At 38.2% G+C, this 24,248-nt stretch overlaps 1 protein-coding gene across 5 annotated transcripts in view; it reads right to left on the bottom strand.

Annotated features, from left to right (window-relative positions):
• The window catches only part of flna (filamin A, alpha (actin binding protein 280)), an 83,682-nt gene extending 71,890 nt beyond the window's left edge, over positions 1–11,792 (bottom strand). For 3 of the 5 annotated variants that reach the window (XM_057859613.1, XM_057859622.1, XM_057859595.1), the window contains exon 1: positions 11,566–11,791. The gene's annotated coding sequence lies outside the window, so the exon portion shown is untranslated. Of the gene's footprint in view, positions 1–11,565 lie in introns of all 5 variants that reach the window. The other 2 variants (XM_057859604.1, XM_057859587.1) reach the window with 1 other exon arrangement.
• Between the last annotated feature and the right edge of the window lie 12,456 nt (positions 11,793–24,248).

The raw sequence follows: 24,248 nt of genomic DNA on the forward strand, positions 1-24,248 counted from the left end.
CACACACCTCAACCAATCCGTCTGTTGTCAGTTGTCTCTTCTGCAAATGTAACACTTGTAACAATATTTTATTAATTCTATTTGAAATTAACCTTGTGAACATTTAGTGATAACCTATGTTTTCAAGCAATAGGCTACGATGTTTGAAACCCACAATCTATGAGAAAGAGGTTGAACTAAAAATGATAATAATCAGCATTCAAATGCTTAATTTAACAATTACACCATGAGCTACAGCAGGTAGTTTTATAGCACACTAGTTAGGAATCACTGCATGAGGCCACCACCGAGATGTCTATGAGACTATGTCAATACAGTGGGGCAAATAAGACATGAAATGGAAGTACAGAACTACAGTGGGGCAAATATGTATTTAGTCAACCACTAATTGTGCAAGTTCTCCCACTTGAAAATATTAGAGAGGCCTGTAATTGTCAACATGGGTAAACCTCAACCATGAGAGACAGAATGTAAAAAAAAAAAAAAAAAAAAAAAAAATCACATTGTTTGATTTTTAAAGAATTTATTTGCAAATCATGGGGGAAAATAAGTATTTGGTCAATACCAAAAGTTTATCTCAATACTTTGTTATGTACCCTTTGTTAGCAATAACTGAGGCCAAACGTTTTCTGTAACTCTTCACAAGCTTTTCACACACTGTTGCTGGTATTTTGGCCCATTCCTCCATGCAGATCTCCTCTACAGCAGTGATGGTTTGGGGCTGTCGTTGGGTAACACAGACTTTCAACTCCCTCCACAGATTTTCTATGGGGTTGAGATCTGGAGACTGGCTAGGCCACTCCAGGACATTGAAATGCTTCTTACGAAGCCACTCCTTTGTTGCCTTGGCTGTGTGTTTGGGATCATTGTCATGCTGAAAGACCCAGCCACATCTAATCTTCAATGACCTTGCTGATGGAAGGACATGGCCCCATTCATTCTTTCCTTTACACAGATCAGTCGTCCTGGTCCCTTTGCAGAAAAACAGCCCCAAAGCATGATGTTTCCACCCCCCATGCTTCACAGTGAGTATGGTGTTCTTCGGATGCAATTCAGTATTCTTTCTCCTCCAAACACGAGAACCTGTGTTTCTACCAAAAAGTTCTATTTTGGTTTCATCTGACCATAATACATTCTCCCAGTCCTCTTCTGGATCATCCAAATGCTATCTACCGAACCGCAGACGGGCCTGGACGTGTACTGGCTTCAGCAGGGGGACACGTCTGGCAGTGCCTGAGGGGGTGCGTTGTGTTACTGATAGTAGCCTTTGTTACTGTGGTCCCAGCTCTCTGTAGGTCATTCACTAGGTCCCCCCGTGTGGTTCTGGGATTTTTGCTCACCGTTCTTGTTATCATTTTGACGCCACGGGGTGAGATCTAGCATGGAGCCCCAGATCGAGGGAGATTATCAGTGGTTTTGTATGTCTTCCATTTTCTAATAATTGATCACACAGTTGATTTCTTTACACCAAGCGTTTTACCTATTGCAGATTCAGTCTTCCAAGCCTGGTGCAGGTCTACAATTTTGTCTCTGGTGTCCTTCGACAGGTGTCTTTTATACCGATAATGAGTTAAAACAGGTGCCATTAATACAGGTAACGAGTGGAGCCTCGTTAGACCTCGTTAGAAGAAGTTAGACCTCTTTGACAGCCGGAAATCTTGCTTGTTTGTAGGTGACCAAATACTTATTTTCCACTCTTATTTGGAAATAAATTCTTTAAAAATCAAGCAATGTGATTTTCTGTTTCCTTTTTCCACATTCTGTCTCTCATAGTTGAAGTTTACCCATGTTGACCATTACAGGCCTCTCTAATCTATTCAAGTAGGAGAACTTGCACGATTGGTGGTTGACTAAATACTTATTTGCCCCACTGTATATTGTTTTGTAGGTTTAAGATCTTACATCATTTTGAGGAAGGTGGGCATGTTCTCTGTTGGTACCAATGATGGTGAATGATTTATTGTGTTTTTATTTTCACATAATCCTCGTCATACTGTCATGAGGATAAGCCACTTGCATCACAAACTCCAGTTGCACAAGTCTTTGGATTCCATACAAGAAACAAGGCAGCAGTGGCTCTAAAGACAGGAAAAGATATGACTGCAGCTTCTTTGACTAAATAAGGAGATCAGTGCCAGCAGACTCGGTGTGGCCTGCAGCCATTAGGAATGCTTTGCCATTGCCTTTGTCTCTCTGTGAGTGGGTGTGTATGTCTGGTCAATGGAGAATCTGAGGAATGCCCCCCCAAACACTCTTTAACAATCCTACAGAAAGCCTGCAGTAGCCCCATACTTCATAACACCCCCCCAAAAAGGTCACTCTCACTCACCCCCCTATTATAATAGTCTCTTTCTCACCTCTCATTTATGTTTTGTAGCTTTTTATCAGTTTTTAATATCTGAGAAGACGTTGTTGATACTTTTGACTTGTTATTTGCCTCCCTCTAGCGACAAATTGTTGTTCTGCACGCGATCTTTTAGACTGCCATCTACGGTTCAGAAAATCAATTTCTCTTAACCTATTTAGGATGATGGGTTGCAGGGCCCAAGCACCAATGACCTCTGCTGAAAGGTGGACTACATCCTGAACTGGTGACCAGTCGGCAAATGTACACGAGTGACTTATATCACGCAAAATCTTTTAATTTGAACATATATATACACCATACACATGGTGGTGGCAATATGAACACTGACATCTATCATAATTATAGATTTTCTTTAATTTGATAATATTCTAGACTGCCGAAATTTAATGTCTGACTATTACAACATTCTTCTCAGTTTAATGAATAATGCATTTTCAACAAATTTGCACTGCCTGAATAGACACACATTTTCAATAACCATATGTGTTCAAGAAAATGCAATACGTATTTAAACATTCTATCAATCAGTGTATTCTGTTAGGGCTCTTACCATTTCATACAGTATCTGATTGATGTTTTAAACGATTTGTGCCAGCGACTGTTGCTCATATCCCTTTCGTTTGAAACATGTTTGTCCATGAAGGCACTACTTTTTGGATGTTACATGATTATAATTGTTACATAAATGAGCCTTTGAAAGGGAGAAGCTTGTCACCAAGGCTTTAACCGGCTGATGCATGGATTATGAAATCGTTGGTCAAGATTTTTTTTCTGAAGTGTTTTTATTCTTCTTAGGACATGAGAAAAATGTTTTTTAGTAGCTGTCCACTGTAGCGACCGCTATGCACCTAGAGTATGTGGACTTTGAATGGATTTAAAAGGTTTTTGTTAAAGGATAAAGGTCAGTCAATGTGTGTTTGTAGATAGTTTGTTGATATATTAAACTACTCTTCGGTGGAATACATGCCGCACCTTGGTTCTAACTTGCTTCCTCTCCTCTGTGATGCATTTGAGTGTTTGCTGGCCATGCCAACAGCTTGTCGTCACCGTCCACCACACCCAGTCAACCACAAAGCCGAGCAAAAAAACGATGAATGCTTCTAACCAGCACCCTGCAACAGTGTGTCAAATACTCATGTAAAACAATCATCATTTCATATCAACATGCTCCCTTTATAATATCTAGTCTCATTTTACACTCTATTACATAGTAGTATTTGAATTAATGATTTTGTTTATTTGAATAATTATTACTCTGAGGAACAATTTGAAAACTGCAGTTAGTTTTTTTTCTACACTGTTTTTCTCCTAAGCTTACTATGCTACCTATAGTCTACTACGTTGTAACTACTTGCACACAACTCTTTGTAAAAACATTAATCGTCTTTATTAAGCATTCCAGTCTTTCCTGTTCCTTTCATATCACATTGTATGTCAATATATTTGGCGGAAAACACAGACAAGACTGAAAAAGCAGTTTCTGCTCTTGCACTCTTTAAAGGAAACTGCTGTATGTTAAGCCAAAATAGCTGTTGTGTTTGATAGAACAATATATATGCTGCAATAGCAGATTCATGGGGCATTAAGCCCCTAAACTATTTTTAATTTGTCTGTTTTACCCTGGAAACCCCCGTTTACAGATGTCGCGCAACCGCTTTTGTTTCAACCCAGCCATAAAACGAAGGTAATTAATTATTTACTATTCAAACGTGTGTCATTTTTAGCTTAGAATCATTAATTGATGTCCAATATTTCGTAAAAAAAAAAAAAAAAAGACATAAAAATTGTTCACTCGCATATTTTAAACTTTTAAACAAATGACGTCACAATGAAAAAAATGGTGTCTGTAAAAAAAGTCACGGATATCTACCTCATAACTATCGCTTAATTGTATTTTTTTTTGTTACTGTTGCATTTTCTCTGATATGTTAGATGATAAATAATCGATCCAAACAAAGAAAGATAAAAAAATAATAATAAGAATTTAAAAGGATAAATACATGAAAAAGAAAATCTTAACCACTCCTTGATGTCTGCAGTTTCTGCATCGCGACCCTTGTTATATTACCATGTTTCACCCATAAAATCCCCCAAAAATCCAGCTGTGGCCATTCACAGCTGTGTCTTGACACTCAGTGATACATGCTACATGGAGTTTTTGGATCGGAACAAGGTAACTACGCGAAAATATCTCGTTAAAGTCATGGCGTCTGTAATTTTGCTCTCGCGTGCTCTCACCTCCAGATAGGTTATGCTGTTTGTTTATTTATTGTTTTTAAATGCCCTCCTGTTCGAATTCCCCCCCCCCCCCAGAAAATTGAGATTTTAAGCTTTCCAATGATGTATCACACATGCATATCGGACAATTTTGAAATGTGGCCAAATTGTCGGTCTCAGAGCGGAACTCCAAGTCACCTGACTGTTTTCCGCCATATATTTTTTTTAAAATAAACCTAGAACATATGTTAAATGAATCACTGGTGGTATAGCAGTGCATTTGCCTGACTTCAGCACAGGCGGCGTGGAATCAATTCCCACTCAGTGGCGCTGTGACCGTGGGTGTGAATGGTTGTCTGTTTCTGTGTATGCCTACAACTGACTGGCGAACAGTTTATGGAGTATTCTGCCTTTCAGCCGAGGTCACCTGGGATAGGCTCCAGCACCCCGTGACCCAGACAGTGATAAGATGTATTAAAAATGAATTGATGGACTTATGTTAACTACAATATTTTCAAAAACCTTTTGTAAAACAATGGGGGTCCTATAGTTAAAAGATTGACGTGAGAAAAGCTGGGATCAGTTTATGAATCTGCACCCAAAAAGTTATTAAAAACTGTTCAGACCCCAGTCAACAAATTATTTTCCCCAGTTTTACCAGCCACACTTAGATATACAGTGCCTTGCAAAAGTATTCGGCCCCCTTGAACCTTGCAACCTTTCGCCACATTTCAGGCTTCAAACATAAAGATATAAAATTTTAATTTTTTGTCAAGAATCAACAACAAGTGGGACACAATCGTGAAGTGGAACAAAATTTATTGGATAATTTAAATTTTTTTAACAAATAAAAAACTGAAAAGTGGGGCGTGCAATATTATTTGGCCCCCTTGCGTTAATACTTTGTAGCGCCACCTTTTGCTCCAATTACAGCTGCAAGTCGCTTGGGGTATGTTTCTATCAGTTTTGCACATCGAGAGACTGACATTCTTGCCCATTCTTCCTTGCAAAACAGCTCGAGCTCAGTGAGGTTGGATGGAGAGTGTTTGTGAACAGCAGTCTTCAGCTCTTTCCACAGATTCTCGATTGGATTCAGGTCTGGACTTTGACTTGGCCATTCTAACACCTGGATACGTTTATTTTTGAACCATTTTGTTTGTTTGTTTATGTTTTGGATCATTGTCCTGTTGGAAGATAAATCTCCGTCCCAGTCTCAGGTCTTGTGCAGATACCAACAGGTTTTCTTCCAGAATGTTCCTGTATTTGGCTGCATCCATCTTCCCGTCAATTTTAACCAACTTCCCTGTCCCTGCTGAAGAAAAGCAGGCCCAAACCATGATGCTGCCACCACCATGTTTGACAGTGGGGATGGTGTGTTCAGGGTGATGAGCTGTGTTGCTTTTACGCCAAACATATCGTTTTGCATTGTGGCCAAAAAGTTCAATTTTGGTTTCATCTGACCAGAGCACCTTCTTCCACATGTTTGGTGTGTCTCCCAGGTGGCTTGTGGCAAACTTTAAATGAGACTTTTTATGGATATTTTTGAGAAATGGCTTTCTTCTTGCCACTCTTCCATAAAGGCCAGATTTGTGCAGTGTACGACTGATTGTTGTCCTATGGACAGACTCTCCCACCTCAGCTGTAGATCTCTGCAGTTCATCCAGAGTGATCAGGGGCCTCTTGGCTGCATCTCGGATCAGTTTTATCCTTGTTTGAGAAGAAAGTTTGGAAGGACGGCCAGGTCTTGGTAGATTTGCAGTGGTCTGATGCTCCTTCCATTTCAATATGATGGCTTGCACAGTGCTCCTTGAGATGTTTAAAGCTTGGGAAATCTTTTTGTATCCAAATCCGGCTTTAAACTTCTCCACAACAGTATCTCGGACCTGCCTGGTGTGTTCCTTGGTTTTCATAATGCTCTCTGCACTTTAAACAGAACCCTGAGACTATCACAGAGCAGGTGCATTTATACGGAGACTTGATTACACACAGGTGGATTCTATTTATCATCATCGGTCATTTAGGACAACATTGGATCATTCAGAGATCCACACTGAACTTCTGGAGTGAGTTTGCTGCACTGAAAGTAAAGGGGCCGAATAATATTGCACGCCCCACTTTTCAGTTTTTTATTTGTTAAAAAAGTTTAAATTATCCAATAAATGTTGTTCCACTTCACGATTGTGTCCCACTTGTTGTTGATTCTTGACAAAAATATTAAATTTCATATCTTTATGTTTGAAGCCTGAAATGTGGCAAAAGGTTGCAAGATTCAAGGGGGCCGAATACTTTTGCAAGGCACTGTAACTACTTTTGCTGGAGTTTCCATCCGTCCGTCCGTCCGTCTTTCCATCCTTCCATCCATCCATCCATCCATCCATCCATCCATCCATCCATCCATCCATCCATCCATCGCAACATTTAAGTGAAAAAGAATCAAACCAATTAAATGGCATAAAACCATTGTTATAATACAGCATTGAATTCAAATGGGATGCATTTACATATAAAGCTACACACAATTAAGCTAAATAAACACAAATTCTTAACCAATACAAATAATGACTGTGTTTTCAACACTATAATGGAACCACATTTTATATTTTGTAATAAATCATTGCTCTTGCTCCCATTCAAAATATCCCAGCTCACTGTGTGAACTTGCTAGGCCAGGTCAGTATGTCTGTATTTGTGCGTTTGGTTTTCTCTGTCAAAAATAACAAATCTGCATACATTCAAAAGAATGTCTGATTACTTTTATGTGAAGTAGTTTTACATTGTATTTTGTGTATTCCAAGGGCACAGGTTTGGTCTCAACATTGGTTGGGGTGGTCAAACAGCATAACCTGCATGTATACTTTTTGCTGGTGACGGGACATTAACAGGACTAAAAAGATTGGGTGAACGGGGGTCAGGGCTACATTTCTCACGAATTAATTGATAGGCTAAATGATCAATGTAAAATAAATCTATATTGACTTAGACTAACTTTCATGTGTATTGGTCAGGTGATATACCGTTCTGATTCAAACCTTTGTTTTCAAATACTACTAAAGAAACATTTTGAAAAACATTCAGAATAAATGTCTACATTTTATTAGCAAATTTAAATTGCAATATTTGAACATAAATTACTTTAACACACTTATATACATACTTTTTACCTGGACTATGATTAATGTATGATTATCTGAAAAAATGTCTGCAGGCTGCAAATAAAAAAATGGTAAATTATGTATCATTATGTTCAGACTTACACTGACCCCTTTTCACTCGTTGAATGTGCCAGTCCATTTTTCCCCCTCAAATGCACGTTTGATTGGCTGAGGGCTTGAACCCCCCCGCCCCCCCCACACACGCACCCATTCACAACCCGACAGAAATACAACATGCCGCCGCCCTCGCCCCCTTCAAAGACGAGGGATATTAGAAGTTATTTTCTGCCAGCAGCAGCCACTGTAAGTAATGTAAAAAGACGTCAATGTTGTGGAGGTGGGGAACACTCCACTAATTTTGCTATTGCTACAGTGCTTCTAGTCCATTTTACTCACTGAGATTTCTTGAAATAAGAAAAACTGCTAGCTGAAAATAAGCTTAAGACTTATTTTAAGCAAAATGTTTGTATATTTTAATCTTAAAAACTTTGTCAGAAATGTTCTTAATTCAAGAGTATTTTTCGAACATTATTTGAAAGATTATTTTTCTTGATTTAGGTGAGAAATGACCAACTTTTAGATGTATAGGCTCAATACGAACAAATAGTAATATTTAAAGTGGAAGAATCTGACGCATTAATCTGTTAACTAGCTTTTAACACTCAAAAAAAAAGAGAAAATTATGTGATTAGATTTAACAAAAATTATCAGATTAAGATGTTATAAATTTGCTGTGTGAAAGTTAGTATAGGTTAGTATAGTTATATAGGTTAGGTTAGTATAGGTTTTATTGTTTTACTTGCTGGACTTTTATTGCGATGCGCTGTCTTTGTTTTATTTTATTTTTTAAATGTCATTGTATAATATTTTCCTGCCTTTTATTTATCTTGAGCCATGTTTTGTTGTAAAGCACTTTGAGGGCCTTTCAGGTTTTCTAAAGGGTTATATAAATAAATTTGATTGATTGACTGATTGATATAGGTCAATACAGATTTATTTTGCATTAATCATTTCGCCTATCAATTAATTAGGTTCATATTGGTGAGAAATGTCGCCCTGACCCCAAGGGTGTAGGTTTGTATAGGGACGGTAGGGACATAACACCACCAACTTTTAGGGATGCTGAAATTGTCCCCACCAACTTTTAAGCAAACCTATTTGCATTATATAACGAGTTCAGTTATATAGGGAATTTAGATTGTCTTCCCATAAGTTGTAAGGATAGAATTGACCCTACATTATGTTCAGACTTACATTTATCCTTTTCACTTGCTGAATGTGCTGGTCCATTTTTCCCCCCTTAAACGCACGTTTGATTGGTTGATGACTAGAACCCCCACATTCACACAATCCCGACAGAAATGCATGTCGACATGTTCTCTGCCCCCTTTGAAGAGGAGGGATTTTAGAAGTTTTTTCGGCCAGCAGCAGCAGCAGCCACTGTAAGTAATGTAAAAAGACGTCAATGTTGTGAAGGTGTGGAACACACCACTAATTTTGAAACTGGAAGTCCGACCTGCATCAGAGTTAGTATAACATTAAACTGTGTGAACTTGCTAACCTGTAAAACTCGAGTAGAACGCTGCTTAGAGACGTGTCTTCCTGTCAAGGGCGTAGGTTTGGTCTCAAGAATGGTAGGGATGCTATAACAGTATAACCTGCATGTACACTTTTTGTTGTGGACGGGACAATCATAATGATCAATGCAAAATAAATCTGTATTGATTTATACTAACTTTTATGTGTATTGGTTCAGCCTAAACTGTTGAATTCAAACCTTTGTTTTCAAAAACTACTAAAGAAACATTTTGAAAACTTCCAGAAAAAAATGTCTGGATTTTAAGAGCAAATTTAAATTGCATTATTTGAACATGACTTAAATTACATTAACATACAAAATAAATGCAAGCTTGTTAATCATCTCTTAACGATCCAGGAATTATATTAAAAAAAAACAAAAAAAACAAAAAACAAAAACATTTGTCTTAAGACCACTCAACATTGTCTAAATAAAGAAATTAAATATAACTTGAAAAAAAACTTTTGTCAGGGAATAACAAAACAATAAATAAAAATGGAGCTGTCCTTCAGGTAAAACACTACTGCTGCTTAAAGACCACATAAATAAAATAATAAGTAAAATTGGGGAGAAGGCGGTAGACCTCAGTTCACTACATTTCTCACACTTAAATTAACGTTAACAGTAGAAAACACATACAGGAGGACCCTTCTCTCTAAGCAGCTTCCTACTCGAGTTTTGCCGGTTAGTAAGTTCAAACAGTTTAATGTTATGCTAACTCTGATGCAGGTCAACCTTTCAGTAGAAAAATGAGTGGTGTGTTCCCCACTTCCACAACATTGATGTCTTTTTTACATTTCTTACAGTGGCTGCTACTGGCTGAAAAAATACTTCTAATATCCCTGATATCTAATGTGTGTGTGTGTGTGGGGGGGGGGGGGGGGGGGGTGTGTGTGTTTGTTGGGGGGGGGGGTCTAGTCATCAGCCAATTAAATAATCGTTTCGTGGGGGGGGGGAATGGACCAGCACATTCAGCAAGTGAAGAGGTACATGTAAGTCTGAACATAATGAAAATAATTCACTTAATAATGGTGGGGTCAGTTCAGTTACAACAATTAAAATATATGGGAAGACGATCCAAATCACATATAACTGAAGTCATTATATAACGCAAATAAGGTTGCTTAAAAGTTGGTGGGTTGGTGGGAACAATTTGAGCATCCAGAAAAGTTGGTAGTGTTTTGTCCCTACCGTCCCTATGCAAACCTACGCCCTTGCTTCCTGTACTTTTTCTACTATTAATGTTAATTAAACTGTGCATTTATTCCCTAATTAAAATGTATATATTTTCTACATAATTAAAAAAATATTTTTTATTTGCAGCCTATGCACATTTTTAACACCCCCGCAAACAAAAAAACACAACCACTGTAAATTTCCTTTATATGAAGCAAGGACTTTGAAAAATGACTTCCTCCCATGAAAATAATTTTACTGTAACTTTTTATGTAGGAACCAGCTATTTTTGAGAAATGTAGCCAATCTGTTTGGTCTTATTAATGTCCCGTCCCCAGCAAAAAGTGTACATGCAGGTTATGCTGTTATAGCGTCCCTACCAATGTTGAGACCAAACCTACGCCCTTGCCTGACCCCCATTCACCAAATGTGTTGGGTCTTATTAATATCCCGTCCCCAGTAAAAATTGTACATGCAGGTTATGCTGTTATATCGTCCCTACTAATATTAAGACCAAACCTACGCCCTTGGCATCTCTTTAAAAAAAAAAAAAAAAAACACACACACACAAAATATATATATATCGCGACAGAGGAAAGGGCAGGGAATCATTGTCAAATTTAAGTGTCATAAATCCAGTGAAGTCATCTGTTGATTCAAACACATAACTAACACAAAATATTACAAATCACAGCCATCTGTGAAAGAAACCAGGATTTAAATAAAGTACGCATGCGATGCCTCAACCCATCTCTGGTATTAAAAAAAAAAAAAAAAAAGGGAAGAGTGGGGGTTATCACTGTCCATGGATTACCTTATTTGGTGAGATGCCACAAATGAAGCCTTGCTAAAGTAGGACCAGAGGCAATTGTTGCATGATCGTTGTTCCCTCAAAGTGCAAAAATAAAAGGTCACCTGCATGTGCGCGTGAATAGGGTGTTTATATTATTTTTATCTTTGAAGGGCTATGCATGTTTTCATGTAATAGCTACATATGCACTTGCACCAACCGAATTTGAACCAGACTACTGTACATCTCTATTTGACATGGATCTTAAAAACTAGAAACTTACGTGTTTTCCTTGGAGGTCTGTCTCCGGTGTCCTGCGTGGGTCGTCCCGCGCGATCTGCCAGCAGGGGGTAATGGACTTTTAAAATTTAGAGTGGAAAACAGGAGGGAAAAAGTAGTCCCTCCGCACTTTGTGCTGCCGCACTCTTTCAGAGTTGTAGTGGTTTAATTGCTGGAGTAAAATGGAAGCATCAGAGGTGCTGAGGGGGTTTGACCGACTACTCTGACTTGTCCTCTGCCCCGCGCCTCTTCTTTCACCGGTGACGTCACGGCCGCGCCTCAAGGATCTCAATGATGTGATGTCATCGTTTCGTACGGCGCACGCATCCGATGAATGTGTGCTGTCTGTGTGTGTGTGGCTGGGCTTTTTTAAGGTGAGACCCCAACTGAGTGTTTGCGCAAAAGCAAAGAATGTTCTGCTTACAATTCATCAGAAGTGGGAGGACATAAGTTGAGGAGAGTGGAGACAGAGCAGGGGGATGACGAGATGTGGGATGGAGAGAAGAAGAAAGGGAACATAAAGTGACCGTGAGACTATAAGCGGATTTTAAGGGGGGGGCAGGAGGGCCAGGCCCCCCTGGTGGCCGAAAAGTGTCATTGCATGTAATTGACTTTCCTATATATATAAAAGTTGTAAAGCAATAAAACTGCTACAAAAATGAATGAAATGAACAAAAAAAAAATTTTTTTACAATGGGTTGAAATTAAAGATGTCCCGATCGATCGGCATACCCCTCGGGGTAGGATGAAAGAGGAAGCATGGAAGACGAAACCCAAGAATATTGATGAACTCTGGTAGGCATGCAAGACTGTTTTCTTTGATGTTCCTGATGACTTCATCAATAAATTGTATGAATCCTTGCCGAAGCCCATGGAAGTCATACAAAATATTACATTTGGATCTCACGGCACCAATACTTAATTCGCTTATGTTATGCCCCATATTTTTGTATTTGAAGTACATTTTTTGTTCAATTTTCACACTACGTTCTGTAGGCGACAAAACTTTTGCCTTGCCAAAATTTGACCTTTATGTCTTCATTAAATGATAAATCTTTTTTCAGTGGAACAAATATGTTTTTGTATATTCAACATCATTTGGGAGGGTCTTAGCTTTCATATGAGCCATTTGTGAAACCAATTGAATAATTTGAAGTAACGATGGCGATCACGTCATTTTCAAAGTATTGGAATCAGCAAAAAAATATCGGACATGCCTTTTTTTAATATATACATTTTTTATTTAAATCGTTTGCTAATTGTATTTAACGTTACAGACAAAATGTCTTACACTCATCCAGAGTAGTTTTGGCTTAAGGTAGGGCTATCAAATTTATTGCGTTAACGGCGGTAATTAATTGTTTTAAATTAATCACATTAAGTAATCAACGCATGCGGTGCACGACCCACTCACGCATTGTGGCGTTCAATCTATAAAAACGCCGTTTTACCTATAGATAGCACTAAAAGGCAGCGTACAATAAGTAGATAGAATTTTGACAGCCTTTGGAGCCATTCTTTATGTGGCTAAAGCCTTACAATACCTCTCGCAGCAATTAAAAATAGCGTGGGAGCCAATGTGGGGTAGAACGGTAGTAGTTGATCATTTTCTTAACACCCTATGTTCTTTCCCAACGCAGAGAAGATATATCAATTGGTGCCCCTACGCACAGTCATGGTTGCACTTCCCATCATGCATTTGGGCCGAAGCTAAATGGCTGCAGTATCATTTACTGAAAGCTCAACAAATACACTAGATGGCAATATTTAGTCACAATATACAAAGTTACATTTATCCTTTAAGAATTACAAGTCTTTCTATCCGTGAATCCCTCTCACAGAAAGAATGTTAATAATGTAAATGCCATCTTGAGGATTTATTGTCATAACAAACAAATACAGTACTTATGTACTGTATGTTGAATGTATATATTCGTCCGAGTTTTATTCATTTTTTTCTTAATGCATTGCCAAAATGTATATGATCGGGAAAAATTATCGGGAATGATTGGAATCGAATCGGGAGCAAAAAAAAAAAACAATCAGATCAGGAAACTAAAACGATCGGGATCGGATCGGGAGCAAAAAAGACATAATCGAACAACCCTAGTTAAAATTATTTTTCAAACAGATCATGTGACTAGCACCTTAGGTCATTTGCTTTGCATAGAATTTTCAAAAAAATAATTATTATAAATAAAAAATAGGGCAGGGGAATTTTATTTTTCAAATTTTTTTTTCTTGGATTGAAAAAATATATTTTTTTTTGATTGAAGCAACTTTTTTGGGGATTGAATGATTTAGACACAAATGTCCTACCCATAATATGGCCCGAACACAAAAAGGATAGCTTCAATCAAAGAAAACTTTTTCAATGAAAAATTAAGTGTTCAAATGCAAATTTTTCAATCTCAAATATTTTTTTGCATTAAAAACTTTTTTTTATGACTGAAATGTTTCTTTTTTTGATTGAAGTGATTTTTCTTTTTGAAAATATATTTTTTGAAGCAACTTATTTTTTCGATTTAATAATAAAGACAAAAATGTCCTAGCCAAAATGTGGCCCAAACACATGTCAACATTACTTTAAAACAACAACAACAACAACAACAAAAAATCAAAGAAAAATAGTTTTCACATGCATTTTTTTTTTTTTTTTTTTTGAGTTTCAAATTTATTTTTGCATTCAAACACATTTTTTTTTTTTTTAATTGAAGCAACTTTTAAAAAATTTTTTATTGAATACTAGAGACACAAATCTACCTCCATATGGCTACGCCCAGGGGGTACAATTTTTGACTGGGGTAACTACATTGGCACGACACTGGTTGCGTACCATAGTCAATGGATGACGATCATGGCGAAAAGTATTGCCTAAGCAGCCTGATTTAGAATTCCCCTCAAGAATGATAGGAAACAAAAAACACTCAACTTGTCAACTTATTATTATAAATATTCTTGTTAGTTAATTTTATTGCTGACACTACGTTTTGGGATCATCAACATGTTGTGCCCCCCCTGCCCCAAAAGTCAAACTCCGCCTATGGGTGAGACGGAGGGAATCGACAGCTGAAAGCACCATTTTATAGACGAGAACCTCTGTTTTGGTGTGTTTGTGCGTATGTGTGTAAGTTGTATTGTATTAATTACAGCCAGATGTTTGCTGTTGGGCTTGGGAGCCAAGTGGTCAGTGACATCATCCATGTGGAGTTTGTTGAAGTTACATCACCAGATCTAACACACAATAATATTTTTTGGGACTGATGTGGCTTTTCTCAGGAAATAATACTGACAAAAATAGCAAAAACCCTCTGACGTATGAGTATGGCAAGATGGATATAGAAGAAGTCAAGGATCCGTTCAGTGGTTCTATGATATATCTTTCGTACACCCACGAATACAGTTGCACTATTCAACCCGAGTTGTAAATTATTCTATTTGTGAGTGCACTCAAAAAAATGAAACATAGTTGTAATGCAAAAATTTCAAGTGGTTACACGCAACTTCTTTGAGTATCAAAGTTTTGTAGTTAAATTTAAAAAATGTCTAATTGATTTAAGTAAGACTTAATAAACCACTTGAACAAGTTAAGCAATTCCTGTTCGAACCTTCGACACGCGAAATGTGTAACCACCTTTTGTGGAAATTAAGCAACCTCTTAAAAATTATGAATTCAAGTTGTGTAAAGTTTACACACTAGAACTACAGTCCCTGAGAAATGTCTTGTCGCTTATCCATTTTGTAGAAACAATTGCTAATAACCTGACTTTGAATTATTCAATTGGTTTCAGAATTGGCTCATATGAAAGCTAAGACCCTCCCAAATGATGTTGAATGTACAAAAATATATTTGTTTCACTGAAAAGAGATTTATCATTTAATGAAGACATAAAGGTCAAATTTTGGCAAGACAAAAGTTTTGCTGCTTACAGAAAGTAGTGTGGAAATTTAACAAAAAATGTACTTCAAATACAAAAATATGTTACATACTATAAGCGAATTAAGTAGTGGTGCGGTGAGATCCAAATGTAATATTTTGTATGACTTCCAAGGGCTTCGGCAAGGATTCATACAATTTATTGATGAAGTCATCAGGAACATCAAAGAAAGCAGTCTTGCATGCCTCCCAGAGTTCATCAACATTCTTGGGTTTCGTCTTCCATGCTTTCTCTTTCATCCTACCACAGACATGCTCAATGATGTTCATGTCTGGTGACTGGGCGTGCCAGTCATGGAGGATCTTGATCTTCTTTGCCTTGAGGAACTTTGAAGGTAGAGATTGAAGTATGCGATGGAGCACCATCCTGCTGCAGAATTTGTCCCTTTTTATGGTTAGGAATGTAAGAGGCAGCTAAGATTTGTTGATATTTCACCCTGCAGATCTCTCAGGGTGCAGACAATTAAAAAACCGTGTGGCATTTGCCAAGGCCCACAGCCTGTTAAAAGGATGGACGTTGGAAAAGTGGCAAAAGGTGGATTTTTCAGATGAATCTTCCATTGAATTACACAACAGACGCCGCAAATATTGCAGGAGACCTACTGGAGCCCGCATGGATCCGAGATTCACTCAGAAAACAGTGAAGTTTGGTGGTTATATAATTACCGAAATCATGGTCTGGGGTTAGATCAAGTATGGGGGTGTGCGAGAGATCTGCAGGGTGGAAGGCAAAATAAATAGTCTGAAATATGAACAAATCTTAGCTGCCTCTTATATTCCTAACCATAAAAAGGGACATTCTGCAGCAGGATGGTGCTCCATCGCATTCTTCAATCTCTACCTCAAAGTTCCTCAAGGCAAAGAAGATCAAGATCCTCCAGGGCTGGCCAGCTCAGTCACCAGACATGAAAATCATTGAGCATGTCTGGGGTAGGATGAAAGAGGAAGAATGGAAGACGAAACCCAAGAATGTTGATGAACTCTGGGAGGCAGGCAAGACTGCTTTCTTTGATGTTCCTGATGAATTTATCAATAAATTGTATGAATCGTTGCCGAACCGCATGGATTCAGTCCTTCATGCCCATGGAAGTCATACAAAATATTAAATTTGGATCTCGCAGCACCACTACTTAATTCGCTTATGTTATGTAACATATTTTTGTATTTGAAGTACATTTTTTGTTCAATTTTCACACTACTTTCTGTAGGTGACAAATCTTTTGCCTTGCCAAAATTTGACCTTTATGTCTTCATTATATGATACATCTTTTTTCAGTGAAATAAATATATTTTTGTGCATTCAACATCATTTGGGAAGTTCTGAGCGTTCATATAAGCCGTTTCTGAGACTAATTGAATTATTAAAAGTCAGGCTATTAGCAATTGTTTCTACAAAATGGATAAGCAACAAGACTTTTGTCAGGGACTGTACACCCTTGGTCAAATGTTTTGAGACTCTTTCTCATTCAACTGAATGAGGAAAACTCTCAAAACATATGACCGCGGGTGTACTCGTCAATGGCAGTAAATCTTGTGTGTGACAGTGCGAACGCACCAGCCTTAGAATACCTGTTTTACAAGGTAGGTACGTGCGTGTGAAAATGTACTGTATAGAGATTTCCCGATCAATCGGGTCCGATAACGTCATTTTCAATGTATCGGAATCGGCAAAAAAATATCGGACATGCCTTTAAAATTTTTTTTTTTTTTTTTTTTAATTAAATCGTTTTCTAATTGTATTTAACGTTACAGACATAATGGTTCACACTCTTCCAGAATCTTTAGTTTAAGATTAAGGTAGGGTTATCAAATCATCGCGTTAACGGCGAGAATTAATATTTTTTATATTTATCACGTTAAAATATTTAACGCAATTAACGCATGCGCTGCACGACCCACTCACGCATTGTTGCTTTCAACCTATAATGGCACCGTTTTACCCATACAGAATATAGAGCTAATAGGCAGCGTAAAATGAGTAGACTGAATTTTGGCAGCCTTTGGAGCCTTTTTTTAAATGGCTAAAGCCTTACAATCCCTCTCCCAACAATTACAATAATCGTGGGAATAAATGTGGGGAAGAAAGGTAGTAGTTGATCTTTTTCTCAACACCCTATGTTATTTCCTGACGCAGAGAAGATATATCAATTGGTACCACGACGCACAGTCATGGTTGTACTTCCCGTCATGCATTTTGGCAGACGTTAAATGGCTACAGTATCATTTACTGAAAGCTCAACAAACACACTAGATGGCAATATTTAGTCACAATATACAAAGTCACATTTATCCTTTAAGAATTACAAGTCTTTCTATCCGTGGATCCCTCTCACAGAAAGAATGTTAATAATGTAAATGCCATCTTGAGGATTTATTGTCATAATAAACAAATACAGTACTTATGTACTGTATGTTGAATGTATATATTCGTCCGAGTTTTATTCTTTTTTTTCTTAATGCATTGCCAAAATGTATGTGATCGGGAAAAATTATCGGGAATGATTGGAATTGAATCAGGAGCAAAAAAAAAAGCAATCGGATCGGGAAATATCGGGATCGGCAGATACTCAAACTAAAACGATCGGGATCGGGAGCAAAAAAACATGATCGGAACAACCCTTGTGTATATACTTTTTCTGTGATTACAAATTTAAGAACATTACACAAGTCATTTTAATGTCATTTAAATGGTAAATTACCAAGATTTATATTAAAACAGATGCAGTGATACGGATAGCAGCAGTAACAGAGCCAGGGTTTACTTTTAGTTTTGGCGTCAGTAGTTAAAAATTGTATGGCACAGAGGGAAAGCCTCATCACAAAATTGTCTTTGGTAGCCACTAGCCCAGTGCTTCTCAATTATTTTCTGTCACGCCCCCCCAAGGAAGACGTAAATGTTTCGCGCCCCCCCCAAACTCTCTGCCGCCACTGTAAATAGTATCTTTTGTCTATAAAATTACTATTATAAATACGCATCTGCCTAACATTGTGTCCTTTTTTTCTAATAAAGAAAAAAAGTAACATAGATCAACTTATAATAAAGTATAACTTTATTAACATTGTTTTGTTTGTAACAGAGAAGACTTGATGCGCATCAATTTGCCTGAATTAAAAAAAAAAGTCACATCCAAACTGTAAAAAATACACTCAAGGTACATTTTTGACCATTTGATACAGAAAAATAAAATGTAATAAAATCAGTAAATAATAATAAATTAAAATTGATTAGAAACATTCACTCATGAGGACAATATGCCATAAAATTTGACCGAAAAAAACAAAACTGAAAAAAATGAAAAAAAGGACAGTTTTTATTTTTGCTGCTCACAGTATTTACCTCCTTTGCAATGGTGTGGAGTTATTTTGCAATGAGCATGCTAACAATGCTCACTGGATTACTGATATAACACTGACAAAGCAGGACGATTGTTGGCAATATTCGGCACGTTTTCAGTGAAAAACAATCAAGCGGCTTATCAATGAGATTGGGGTCTAATGTCTTTAAGTGGCGTCTTAATTGATTTGGCTTCTGGCTGTCCGCTATAATTATTTTTAGACACAGTAAACAGTGGTCTTTCCTCATCAGCCACTGTATTAAAAGTCAAAGCTAAAAGGCAAACAGCACGAAAAAAGCGCATTCTCGGCGGCCGAGGTAGAACCGTAGGTGAGGGCGGTCATCGTGACGATCTCAAGCCGAAAATGGCACTTCTCGGGCGGTGACGTGAGAACCGGACAAGACAGTGGGTCGTTGCGTGAGTGAGCCCGGTCGGAAAACGGCTTTCGAAAACGGCGGCGGCACACTGCTCTTCATATCTGTTTTCTGTGTGTGCTGAGTGCTCTTCCTTAGTTCAAAAATACTGTGCGCACTCTGAAAATGAGAGCGCCACTGCCACCTACTGAGTGGCTGTGCAAGTACACTTTATTACAGTACGGCAAAAAAAAAAACAAAAAAAAGCATGCTCCCCGAGGTCACATGTGCCCCCATGGCATTGCTCTGCGCCCCCCCCAGGGGGGCGCGCCCCACTATTTGAGAAGTACTGCACTAGCCAGTTAGGGAAAATAAGAGGTTCAGCGTTTGACTGGAAGTGATGGAGGTGATTGTTTAAAATGGACCTTGGCCTCTCATCTTTCTGCGTCTTGTTCAGTGTCCTGCACAAAAATATACGAAACTAAACATTATCCAAATGTGAATGAGCTCATATGAGATAGAGCATAATAACTCTCGCTTGCAGGGCTTTTACAAATATGTCACTTTTTTCGCGGGGAGCAAATGGGCAAATAATATGCCATTTTCTTTTTGCTGTCTCAACTAATCCCCCATTCGACTCCAAGTCAAAGGCACTCAACGCACATAAACCTTGATCCCATATAACCAGCTGGAGTAAATGTGGAAAATTTTTACTTGTTAAAGCTAGGTCCATTTTTAGACATGTGAAATATAAGGACGCTTTATGGCCTCTTGAAGTAGGCAATTCAGTTGCACAGAAACAGCAGTGAAGGAAAGGAGGTACATTGGATCTTTATTGGGTTTAGTAAAAGTTCATTTATTTAGTGAACCTATACAGTATTTAACCAGGAAAGGCAATTGAGAACAGATTCTGATTTGCAATGCCGATCAGTCAGCGGATACCAAATTGCTGAACATTATGCGGATGGCTGAATCAATTCACAATATTGATTGAATATTGAATGACATTGATCTTATTCTATACTGTATATACAGTGGTATGAAAAAGTACCTGAACCTTTTAGTTTCTCACATCCTGCATAAAATCACCATCAAATGTGATCTGATCTTTGTCAAAATCACACAGATGTAAAAACAGTGTCTGCTTTAACTAAAACAACCCAAACATTTATAGGTTTTCATATTTGAATGAGGATTGCATGCAAACAATGACAGAAGGGGGAAAATAAGTAAATGAACCCTCTGCCTAAGGAGACCTAAAGAGCAATTGAAGCCAATTTTTACCAAACAATTTAAGGGGCAGTTTACATGGCGACTCTGTGACACCAAGACGCAATGACTGTGTTGCGGAGTGGCCTCGCGTTCGTATGGTGTCGGCAAAGACGGAAGGCAAAGATGCAAAACTTGGAATCCTGCCTCCAAAGTGGAAGGATTCGATTGTGGGGGCTTGCTCTTCATCCATATCAATGGAACGTTCCCGCGCCGATAACATCAGCAATCGCACACGTCACGTTGGGTGTGTGCAGCGGTGCTACTAAACATTAAAAACAGCAAATAGCGGAACGTCAGCTTTGATTTACTGTTTTAATATATTTTTTAATTGAAATATTTTGAATGTTTCCATTTTTGTGCCTTTTGGAGCATAAGAACATCCCATTGCTTGGAGTCTTCCGGGCTGAGGAGGTTGTTGGGGACAAGTGCATCATTCGCTGTCGCCTTGTAAATCTGCACTGCCCCCTAAGGCCTGGCATGAATACTACATCATTTTGATGCGGAATTGCGACATCAGTCGAATGGAGACGGAACCATATTGATGCAAACATGAAATTTTTCGTCTTCTTATGGAGTCACCATGCCCCTAAGTCAGGTGTGTGCCCAATCACTGATGATTGGTTTAAAGCTGCCCTCCCCACGGAGGAAGCCATTACTGTCTAAAAAAAACACTGTTGCTCGTTTAATGTTCGCAAAAAGGCACTTGGACACTCCACAAAAGTTTTGGCAAAATACTTTGTGGACTGATGAAACCAAAGTTGAATTGTTTGGGAGTAACACACAACGTCATGTGTGGAGAAAAACTGGAACAGCTCACCAACATCAACACCTCATCTCCACCGTGAAGCATGGTGGAGAGAGCATCAGGATTTGGGGCTGTTTTGCTGCCTCAGGGCCTGGACAACTTGGAATCATTTATGGTAGAATGGATTCAAAAGTTTATCAGGGTGTTTTGCAGAAAAACCTGAGTCCGTCTGTCAGACAGTTGAAGCTAAAAAGAGGATGGATGCTACAACATGACAACGATCCAAAACAAAGAAGTAAATGAAGTTCAGAATGGTTTCAGAAGAAGAAAAAACAGGTTCTGGAGTGGCCAAGTCAAAGTCCAGACTTGAACCTTATTGAGATGCTGTGGCATGACCTAAAGACAGCGATTCATGCCAGACATCCCAGGAATCTGACCGAACTTCACCAGTTTTATAGAGAAGAATGGACCAAAATTAGTCCTGATCGATGTGCCAGACTGATCGTCTGGTTGAAGTTATTGGTGCCAAAGGGGAGAGGGTCACAAAATATTAAATGTGATGGTTCACTTACCTATTTTCCCCCCTTCTGTCATTGTTTACATAATGTCTTTATTAAAATATGAAAACCTATAAATGTTTGGGTGGTTTTAGTTAAAGTAGACACTGTTTTTTTCATATGTGTGATTTTGACAACGATCATTTTAAGGTGATTTTATGTAGAAATGTGAGAAATTCCAAAACGTTCGGATACTTTTTCATATGACTGTACATATTATATTGTTTTGGCCACAGCGACATCCTTTTAATTTGCTTTAATCATTTTAACATATAAACTTTGATATTTCCTACACCAACTACAGCTCATTAGTTGACATTTTGAAAAGAAGGAATTTGTGCATCTGTCACAACAAGGAATTCCTTTCACTTTGATTAAAGTTTGGGCTTATAATAAGTTCATAACAGTCATGTTCTTCTCTCACCTGCTCAGTGGAATTGGGCTGAGTTTAGCTAACTGAAATCACATGGTGCTTATCATCATAAATCAAGAGCTGTATTAATGGTTGTAATACGCAGAGGTGTGAAAAAAGATGTTGACAGGTCAGCTGTACCAGTCTTTTTAGAAAGAATAAAAACCTTTGAGATTTTCTGTTGTACTCATAATGAAAATTCATTAGTAATCATGCCTTTCACTTTTCTCTGTGATTACAGTAATGTTTGAAGGTAAGGAAGAAATTGATGTTATTAACTTAAATTTGTTTTATTCAAAATAATTTATGCTGTATTGGGTGTTTTTTTGCACCATGAAAAAACTAAATTTGATATTTTCTGACATAAAAATCTTTAAAATCCAGGGGGGTTTGTGAGTCATGAAGCATGTACAAATAAGTTAACTGTGTATTAAATTCATACATATTCACTTCACAGTCTTGATTACCACAACATCTTTTCAATTGTATAATAAGGTGTGTAAATAAATGTGTATTTTTCAGCTTTAAGACAGGAAAGACATAATGGAAATTCTTGTCATTATAAAGCAAAAACATGCTACATGGCAATCTTCAACTCATCAAATCATCATACTAATGAATGCTTTCACAACTCAACACAAATACTTGAATACAAGCTAAACAAATGCAGCACAACCAATATTACCATGCTGCAAGAGACCAGGATTAGGAGTTAAGATTCTAAAACACAGAGCACAGGAATCAGAGTGACTCACTGATGTCGCCAACAGGCTGAGTCACAACATCTGTGACATCTGTTCTCCTCTTGGGGTACTACATTATGTCTTAATGTGGACTTTGTGCGTCACAGTGTGATGTGTGACTGTTATTAATTATTACCATCTATGTTTTCTTGAGGTGTTGGATATCTTTTTAATAAAAAGAAATTATTTAGATTGTTTGTATACACAATACTAAAGGAAATCATTCAACAGCGCTATTTGCGTAGTTTATGAGGAGGCCTATACAGTAACACAATGGACACGACATACTGTTTTGAATATACAGTGGGGCAAATACGTATTTAGTCAACCACCAATTGTGCAAGTTCTCCTACTTGAAAACATTAGAGAGGCCTGTATTTGTCAACATGGGTAAACCTCAACCATGAGAGACAGAATGTGGAAAAAAACAGAAAATCACATTGTTTGATTTTTAAAGAATTCATTCCCAAATTTGAGTGGAAAATAAGTATTTGGTCACTTACAAATAAGCAAGATTTCTAGCTGTCAATGCCATGCAAGATCTCACCCCGTGGCGTCAAAATGATAACAAGAACGGTAAGCAAAAATCCCAGAACCACACGGGGGGACCTGGTGAATGACCTACAGAGAGCTGGGACCACAGTAACATCAGTAACACAACGCGCCACCAGGGATTTAAATCCTGCACTGCCAGACGTGTCCCCCTGCTGAAGCCAGTACACATCCAGGCCCATCTGCGGTTCTCTAGAGGGCATTTGGATGATCCAGAAGAGGACTGGGAGAATGTGTTATGGTCAGATGAAACCAAAATAGAACGCTTTGGTAGAAACACAGGTTCTCGTGTTTGGAGGAGAAAGAATACTGAATTGGACCATACCCACTGTGAAGCATGGGGGTGGAAACATCATGCTTTGGGGCTGTTTTTCTACAAAGGGACCAGGATGACTCATCTGTGTAAAGGAAAGCATGAATAGGGCCATGTATCGAGAGATTATGAGTGAAAATCTCCTTCCATCAGCAAGGGCATTGAAGATGAGACATGGCTGGGTCTTTCAGCATGACAATGATCCCAAACACACAGCCAGGGCAACAAAGGAGTGGCTTCGTAATAAGCATTTCAAGGTCCTGGAGGGGCCTAGCCAGTCTCCAGATCTCAACCCCATCGAAAATCTGTGGAGAGAGTTGAAAGTCCGTGTTGCCCAATGACAGCCCCAAAACATCACTGCTCTAGAGGAGATCTGCATGGCGGAATGGGCCAAAATACCAGCAACAATGTGTGAAAAGCTTGCGAAGAGTTACAAAAAATGTTTGGCCTCTGTTATTGCCAACAAAG

This window comes from Corythoichthys intestinalis, chromosome 2 (assembly GCF_030265065.1).
Source record: "Corythoichthys intestinalis isolate RoL2023-P3 chromosome 2, ASM3026506v1, whole genome shotgun sequence".
Classification (NCBI taxonomy): domain Eukaryota; kingdom Metazoa; phylum Chordata; class Actinopteri; order Syngnathiformes; family Syngnathidae; genus Corythoichthys; species Corythoichthys intestinalis.